The sequence below is a fragment of the Notothenia rossii genome, assembly GCF_949606895.1.
Source record: "Notothenia rossii genome assembly, chromosome: 1".
Classification (NCBI taxonomy): Eukaryota; Metazoa; Chordata; class Actinopteri; order Perciformes; family Nototheniidae; genus Notothenia; species Notothenia rossii.
This window is the reverse complement of record NC_136912.1, coordinates 4505169-4514875: the sequence shown is the minus strand read 5'-3', so window position 1 is coordinate 4514875 and position 9707 is coordinate 4505169. Positions and strand designations below refer to the sequence as shown.

General features: G+C 43.4%; 1 long non-coding RNA gene across 1 annotated transcript; it reads left to right on the top strand.

The window, feature by feature from the left end:
* The first annotated feature begins 1053 nt into the window (after positions 1 to 1053).
* Positions 1054 to 2188, top strand: LOC307036433. Its single transcript, XR_013807350.1, has 4 exons — positions 1054 to 1241; positions 1357 to 1411; positions 1618 to 1712; positions 1810 to 2188. It is a non-coding gene; the product is annotated as an uncharacterized lncRNA (long non-coding RNA).
* Positions 2189 to 9707: the final 7519 nt, after the last annotated feature.

Below are 9707 nucleotides of genomic sequence, written 5' to 3'. Positions count from 1 at the left end.
AAGTGTTATTGTACTTTTAGAATCCACGTCCAGTCGATATGTAGGATCTATAGTTTGATAGATATTACGAAGATGATTTGAGGTATGCGGCAGCCTCCATGTAAAGTTACGGGTTGAAAACAGTATTTCCGGTCTCTACATTTTCTTAATAAAACCGTCTTATAAAGAGACGTGCCATATAATGTAGCGAAACACACAATAGCCAGCATGTGTAGTTATGGGGGGGCTGGACCCGGGGGTTGGACCCGGGGGTTGGACCCGGGGGCTGGACCCGTCCAATTCCAGTTTTGGAAAGTCTGCCGTGGTTCCATTCCATTTCATAGAGCTGTGACGCTCAGCGTAACCTTGTCGCACTGCCACTCCAACATCCAATGACAGGGCTTGATGACTAATCACGGGGTTTGTAAAGCAAGGCGGATGTTATAGTCCCAAACGATAGCTGGGGATTATGGGTAGTGTAGTTTCTTCGGAAACTGTAGTGTCTTAACTCCGAAAACACTATTTGTTTCTCTGAATCGAAGGTTAAAAACACAAAAGCATTGTTCACAATTTAAACCAATCAATAGTGTGTAATCAACAAGGATAAACTGATGTTTTTTAGTGGATGAGTAATGCAGATATCACTGTGTGATCATTTGACCGTGAGGGGAATATATCCGGTTTTATTATGAGAACTTCGAGACCGGAAAAACTGTTTTCACCCACGCTAACTTTACATGGAAGCTGCATACACGTTATCCTGGCGAGACCTCAAATCATCTTCGTAATATCTATCAAACTATAGATCCTACACATCGACTGGACGTGGTTTCTAAGAGTACAATATACACTTCTCGCCAGAAATCGAATCAAAAATAATTTTAATGGCCAAACTGATCCATAATTTAGGGATTGTTTTAGGGTTATTTGTGGATAAACGTCCCTCTGGAGCGTTTGCAATGAACGGGCCAGGAGCATGTTGTTTCTTACACGACCACTAGAGCACCTCTAGTGGTTGTGTAAGAAACAACATATACTTTAACAACGTGTCTATGGGTCGTAATAAGGGCATGAACAATCGGCCTATATGGTCGTTTTTTGTAGGAGGACAGGCTGGACTGAAGGGATATATCAATCTACTACTGAGGTTTATCACATATGTTCATGTATCTAGGGAATTCAACAATGATAGTAAATATCATCAGGACGACTCTGGGGGTCTTGATGGTGATTCTTCTGTTTCTCCTGAGTCTGTGTATGAGGTACAACAATAGCAATACATGAGTTCACCCACAATGTATTCATCATCTTCTATCATCCTTTCGTTCCACTGTCATCATGCATTTGTTGTTGTTGGTGTTGTTGTATTAAATCCAGGAAGAAGAAAGCTCTGAGCTCCACCACTGAAGCACGTGAACCTGAAGAGATAGAGGTGAGAGAGAGTATATAAATTGTCCTATGAATGCTCTGAGAAAAGAGGAATTAAGTGAACCTGTCTTTTTAAGACAACTTGATGAATAGAAACCAGTAATGCATTTGGTCATAAAACAATGTCATCAACTAATCTTCTTCAAAATATAATACATTTTTGACAAAATTAAACGATATATACAGTTCATGATTCTCTCTCGTCATCAGATGGACTCTTTTCCTGTGTATGAGAACGTCTCACACACTGCAGCACAGACAGAAGACACAGAGGAGCAGGGAGACATGGTGTAAAGTCCAGTCAGGTTAGAGCCTCCTGCATCAGATCAAACAGGCCCACTCCACATTTAGAGTCACAGTTCCAGCTGTAACTTTACACAAAGTCTCTGTGATGTTCTTCAGATGCTCACCTGATGGAAACAAAGAAGAAGGACGTTGAAATGTCCCTGTGGAGAGCGAGGCTGTGCAGGATGTGTGCAAAGTGGATATATTCACCTTCAACTCCCAACATTTGTTTACATATGTCAGTTAATAGCAGCATCAGCAGGTAGGAGTCAGCAGCTTGTAGGTTTAGAACAGTGCTTCTCAAAGTTTGGTCCCCGGATGCACTAGTGGTCCGTGATCGCCCCCTAGTGGTCCGTGAGTATATTGGTAAAATTTCACATTTGAAATTAATTAATTAATTAAAGTTTTCCGCACTCTCGCGGGAATATCTCCGCAATGGAGTGAGCTTAAGTTTCGATTGCATGATATAGCCCAGCGCAACACCTTCGTCACACATGTTGCCACCTGTTTGTACCATTTTCATCACATTTTACTCCATGTGCACTTTAGATTTGTTCACACTGAAATTAAAAACTTTGCTAGATGTTAAATGTTTTTCTGATTTGTTTACCTTTTGTATATAATTTTTTATTATGAGCGGGAAAAAATCGAATACATTTTGCTTTTCTTTTTCTCCCAAATTCTCACTACATGTATGTGGTGATAACTCTATGTACAGCCTGGGCGTTTAAATTTTCAGATCAGGCAGAAACACGCCTGAGAATGAATTCCCATACTGTACACTAAGAGATCAATAACTCTCCCGGCTGGCTTGCCATATCATGTCGGAGATGGAAGTCCTATTTGGGCCAGATTATGAACACAAACACAACATTTTCAAAAGTTGAGTCTTCACTCGCAATAAAATGTTCAGAGTTTGAAGTAAAGAGATGTATTCTTAACAGAAAAATAAAACATATCAAATAAAACTGACCAGAGTCTGGAACAAAGACTGAAATGGCTCTTTCAATGTCGACGGTCCTGCCCCTCTTTTTTCATCTACTAAATATGGGCAGTAACTTCCCTTCATGTGTTGTCAGGCTGACTCATGTGTGATTCATGGGCAGTGTTGGGACTAACGCGTTACTGTAACGCAACTACTTTTTGCGGTAACTAATAACGTTACACGTTACCTATTTCCATTAAATAACGCCGTTATAGTTACTGTGATTTAAATGGGTGCGTTACATTATGTGATGGAACTGAACCGAATCTCCCTGCGGATGTAACTTTTAGGCGAATACAGCGATGTCCTCTCATAGCACCATGGACAAGTGAAAGTAACCAGAGAGGAGTAATGATTGGTTAACGCGGGGTAACATTTCAGGGTTAGCCACTCAGAGACAGAGTTCGGCGGGTCTTGACTTATGGGGAAAATACACAGACACACAAACACTTGCTAACACACACACATACACGGCAACGCCCACCACCAGCACACACACACACACAATGGCAGTTGCAAGTATCAGCCAGAGCAGCAGCGCATTTACAACTTGGAGATATAACCTCCATTTTCAATTTTTGGGGATAAAGGACGCAAAAAATATTACGGTCAAATGTAAACTGTGTGCAGGACAGAAAGCATTGTCCACTTGATTGTTGAGGCTACAATAAAGATGCCTGTCAAAATGTCTAAACATATGTTTTGTGTTTTATTGGTCCACTACATTTCATAATGATAATTGCTACAATGATGGGGAGTTGTCTTTTATCTTACTGTGCCACAGAACAACACAAACACTTCTATTTGTATTGTTATTATTTTTAAAGTAAAGTAAAGTAACGTGTTACTAGTTACTTTTATAATTTAGTAACTAATAAAGTAACTAGTTACTTTGTTGAGAGCAATAACTATAACTATTACTAGTTAATTTTTAAAAGCAACTTGCCCAACACTGCTCATGGGTAGCCAGAATAATGTCAGAATGAAGGATTATGATAATCAAAGCATAATCCATCCATCCATCTTCTCCCGCTTATCCGTGGTCGGGTCTCGGAGGTAGCAGTTCCAGCAGAGAGCCCAAAACTTTATTTTCCCTGGCCACATCAACCAGCTCTGACTGGGGGATCCCAAGGCGCTCCCAGGCCAGCGAAGAGATATAATCCCTCCACCTGGTCCTAGGTCTACCCCTCGGTCTCTTCCCAGCTGGACGTGCCTGGAACACCTCCCTAGGGAGGCGCCCAGGTGGCATCCTAACTAGGTGCCCGAACCACCTCAACTGGCTCCTTTCGACGCGAAGGAGGAGCGGTTCAACTCCGAGTCCCTCCCGGATGACTGAACTTCTCACCTTATCCCTAAGGGAGACACCAGCCACCCTGCGGAGAAAACCCATCTCCGCCGCTTGTATCCGCGATCTCATTCTTTCGGTCATGACCCATCCTTCATGACCATAGGTGAGGGTAGGAACGAACATGGCCCGGTAGACAGAGAGCTTTGCCTTCTGGCTCAGCTCCCTTTTCGTCACAACGGTGCGGTAAAGCGACTGCAGTACCGCTCCCGCTGCTCCGATTCTTCCATTGTTCCCTCACTCGAGAACAAGACCCCTATTTAGGGGCAATGGATGTCCACTCTCGGGAGACGTCCGACAGTGGTGCAGTTACCCAAAGTGACAGACCTAATTTTAACCCTATTTAGAGGCAATGGACGTCCACTCTCGGGAGAGAGACCTCCAGCGTGTGTCCCTGCCATGGGGACTCGGTTTATTTCACACTTCCAGGACAGAGACCGGGGAAATCTCCTCTCTGTGGCCCCTCCAAGACCCCCAAATGACGTACTAATGACCTCCAGCGTGTGTCACTGCCATGGGCACCTCCATAACCTTGCACACCGTGAGTCCCCAGGCCCCCGGACTTAAGCACTCCCCCCACGGACTAAACCCAGATGTTCGCAGCCTCCAGAACCTCGTGCCCCTGGTAATCTTAAAGGGGGGGATGGGTTTTGCGGTGCTTTACCGTCCGCCCATCGGCATCCATATTCGGCCTTATTCACGGCACCACCACCCCTTCTGTGGAGGATATTCTCATGCTCCTGGTAACCCTTTAAATAGTCTGATACTACCAGGGCTCATCACTGCACTTTACAAGCCAGAAACAATGTTTAAATGGTCGGGAAAAGTGTTTTTAAACGTCTGGAAGAGAGTTATAGCCTGTCATTTTGCACGATATCATTTAACATTGAAACTCTCCTGGAAACACACAGAATATGTGCATTTCCAGGAGAGGTTCAATGTTAAATGATATTGTGCAAAATGACAGGCTATAACCCAGGAATAAGTGATTGAATCCTGGGTATACATGTTTAAAATAGCTTGATACCTCCAGGGCGCATCACCGCATTTTACAAGCCAGGGAAGGTGTCTGAATCACGGGTAAACATTGTTTAAATAGTCTGATACCTGACACTGTATCTTCCCCTGGGAACCTTCAAGGTTATATTAATGTTTTATTATTTATTTAATTATCACACGATTTTCACAAAAACAGTATACACAATATACATAATAAACATAATAAAAACATGATTAGAGGGGGCCTGGGGGCCATATTAGCCGTCTAACTTGTACGGTGCACCGGGGAAAAAAGGTTGAGTCCACGGCCCCTGTCCCCTCATCAGGAGTATCAACCGGCCCTGAAGAAGACGTATCGCTGCTCTCCGCCCCTGAGCCCTCTTCGGAGGTATCTGACGGCGGTAGACCTCCTTCTGATGATGCTGCTGCAGCTGCTGCCGCCCTGAACATGGAGCGGATCTTCAATCCCTCCTTTATTCCAGGCGTATTCGCGTAGAACCGGTCTGCAGAGCTTACGTCGTGACACATAAACCTGGCGAGAATCGACCTGCTTTCTGGATCTTGGTGATGCTTGATATTGTCAGCCAGGGCAGTGCGCAAGATGGTGAAGGTGGAGGCTGTTTCTAGCCCAGCATCAGCCCAAGCCACCATCAAGTGAGCATTCAGGTTCTTGGAAGCGTGCTTCCCCGTTGTGAAAAGGAAGAATTCATTCTGAGGAACCGACAAGCCCTCTTTTATCCCCATCCACCGCATGACCCAGCTAAACTCCTTTACTGTAAGCACCAGCTGTGCTTCGCCAAATGTCTTGGCAGTCTTGTGATCCTGCATGTGGATAATGTAGCTCTCAGCAGTGCCCCTTCTGTCCGCCTCAAAGACCTCCGTGTTGGTCATGTTTGCGCATACACCCGGACAGTGGCCATACAGGAGGCTCCAATGGAGCGAGAAGCTCCGCCTGGCTCGGCAGACGATCCAGCTTGTTCCTCTTCACCTTAAACTGGTGGACAGTGATGGACTTTTTCAAGTCGTTCATGTTGGCTGTCACCTCTCTGATGATGTGGGTCATATCAGACTGGGTGAGCCTGCACCCCGGAGCTTTGATTCAGACAAGTACCTCAGGAAATGGTTCACATTCTTCAGGAACAACAGCGATGTTGTGACTCCCCGGCCCGACTTTGAAATATACTCGCTCCAGCCACGGACCCTCTTCGTGTTTTTTTAGAAACAGCCAGTCTGACAGCCGGTTAACACCATGGGCCATGAATACGAGGACGTTTTTTATCCGGCTGACCTTGGACAGACAATTCTCTTTCCGTTTTACTGTCGGTGCGACACCCTCACAATGACCTCTGTATGTCTGAATGTACGTCTCCATGCTTTTAGGCAACGTGATTTCACGCATGGTATTCCCCCGTCCCTTCCCAGTGGACCAGTGATTTGGGGGAGAGGGCCAGTCCTTAGCCAGATTAGCTTTCAGTTTATTGTAGACAGACGCACGGGTCTTCTGGCATACAGGGGTCTCACTACCGGAGGCTTCTGCGGACCGCATGACAGTCTTGGCCGGGGTCTTGAGAGGGGTATTGCGTAGTGGGTGTTACTGGTGTTTGGCTCATCATTTATATTATGATTATTACCACTAAGAAATACATCATTGATCTCTCAGGACCAGAGGTCAGGACTCTGGAGAGGATCCAGCTGCATTGTACAGCACGGTCAACAAATCCAGATAAACACAGCAGGCGTTGAATTTGAAGGATACTTCTGTTTTTTTACAATCACATTCTATCTACACAGGGTGATGTGGATTTTATAAATACATGTCTCAGGGCGAATCTCTCCAAGAATGAGGCAATGAGTTTTCAGCCTAGTTTTTATTCATCTGAATGGCTCAAATGTAAATATTAATGTAAGTATTTCACAGCTTAATGTACTGAATTGTAAATACTTCTTTTGTAACATGATTTTTGCCACAAAGAAATTACAAAATGTAGAGATGTTGCAACAAGAGATCTGATCCCTAACTGCTGGCTTTTTGGAAAATGTGGATATTACTAAAGAGTTATAATTTACTGATAACAAACCATTTCCATTGTTTTGTACATTTATGAACTTTATTCAAATACTATTTGTTTACAATGTTCTTCTTCTTGTCTAGACTGAAATATCAACCACTACTTGTTTGTGTTATTTTTTATCCATTCCAAAATAAATGTTTTTGAAAGCACGTTGGGATATTGGAGAGGAACATGCTTTTGCTGATGTAGTTGCAGTTTCATTGTGCTGCCACTAGGTTTCAGTAAAGAGCCGTATTTCACTGATGGACAACCATTACCAAGAGCCTGTACAGTACATTTATCTTTGGTGTGTGTACGGCCTTAATGCTCACACATTCTTATTCTGACATCTTTTTATGGAAATATAAAAGTTCCATTATCACCAATTGAAATAGTTAATTTCTTTGTTACTCTTTAAGTTCATAACCATCACAACTTGTTGCATTTGTCTCTTTTGCTTTGTTGTTACACCTGTTATTCTGACCCTAGTCTTTTGCTCTGTACTTCATGTGTTTACCTTTCTCTCCTTCTGTTCTGGTCTGGTTTGAGTTAATCAATAAAAGGTTGAAATTGCCATAACTCTTGTCCACAATAATGCTAATGATAGCATGAGTGTCACTAATCGTGTTCGCTTGAAATGAAAACACTGGAAACAATATTAAACAAAACAAGCTGCAGTGATGAACGTGCAGAGTTTGTGAGGATACAGCAGAAGGTATAAAGAACACAGTGAAGGGAGACTGTCACACTGAGTGAGTGAAGTGTGAGTAAAGTGTGTGAGTGAAGTGTGTGAGTGAGTGAAGTGTTTGAGTGAGTGAAGTGTGTGAGTGAGAGAAGTGTGTGAGTGAAGTGTGTGAGTGAAGTGTTTGAGTGAGGGAAGTGTGTGACCACAACACAGCCACAGTCCTGAGGCCTGTACGACGAAGCCGGTTCAACCTAACCTGGATATGTTTGAGTTAGCCGGTTGGCCTAATCCAGAACATACCGCTATCGCTAAACGGTGCTACGACGCGGGTTATCGCTCAAGCCAGCCGTGTCCTATCTAGTTAGGTGCGTTCATCATAAGTTACCATGGAGATCTAGCCCATTAAGAAGTGAACCAGCGTTGTAGGACCGGAAACCCAGAGTTTTTCCTGAAGTTAGCTCGCTAAACGAAAATCCGGCTTGGTGGTATACAGGCCTCTGCTCTTCACAGACAGAAACACTGATAGCTAACCTTCAGCTTGTGCTGCTTGTTGTAGTTTGGTTTGAGTTTGGCTTGAATTAATATTATAAAATGTAAAACCCAAGCTAAACCTCAATGAACAAATGTTGAGATGTGACTTTCTGTACACATTATGAAACTGTCCAGGCAATGAAATGTTAACGTAGCGGCACGTGGGAGTGTTTGTTTGAAATCCTATTTAAGATCTACATTTAACAAAAAGCCAGACAACGCCACCTTGGGAACTGCACCCAAAGAAATAATTATTCAAAGTACCAATAAGGCACTCAGGTTCGTAATACTGAGGGGCAGGAGAGGTGGTTCCAATTAATTAAATGTTTAATTTCAAGTATTAAATATCATTAAAAAACGCAGTAAGATCATCATACACACTGGAATTAAAGGGGGGACATCTTAATTAAGGGATGCTGAGGCTGACCAGCGGATGGAGGTGACAAGGGGTGAGAGGGATCCCAACAAAGTAAATTAGGGAACCCGTGATCACACACACACACACACACACACACACACACACACACACACACACACACACACACACACACACACACACACACACACACACACACACACACACACACACACACACACACACACACACACACACACACACACACACACACACACACACACACACACACACACACACACACACACACACACACACACACACACACACACACACACACACACACACACACACACACACCTCTCAGCAACTAAAGAGGGGCCAAAAAAACACATTACTGGGGGGAACAGTCAAAACAAATTAACACACAAACCAACACATAAGATCAGTATAAAGACAATAAGAAATCAATAATACTAAGAGATATAACTACTATCGACTGAAATAAACAAAACAAGTTTAGAACAGGGTCGAAAACAACTAAACTAAATAAACGGAAATTAACCCAACAATCTACTTAATATTGAATTAAATAAACAAAACAATCTTAAATCAACAGGGTCAATGCAGTAACTAATCATAAACAGAAATGAATCGAACAGTCCACTATAACAATGTTTAAAATGTAGTCATGTAGTGTAATGCACACTGACACAAAGAGGCAATACAGACGATGCAGGCCAAGAGCAACACCCGCCAGGCAGCAGTGTATCGGTGAAGCACAGACGTTGAGGCTAAACAGCCGTCTTTCTGTATTAGTCTTCCAGCGCAGGTGATGTTACGATAATAATACTACATTCATATTATTCAGGAAAGATGAGACAAGTAAAAAGCGTACCTACTGATCAGGTTAAGTTAAGACACTCATCAGGAGAGCTTCGTTCAGCAGCGGCAGCAGACATGGGCTGCAGGATCCCTGCAAGGGTCTCCAACCAGCAATAAACATTTAGTATGTATGCTACTTGTCATGCGAAGCATACAACAAACGCCAGCCACCGAAAACT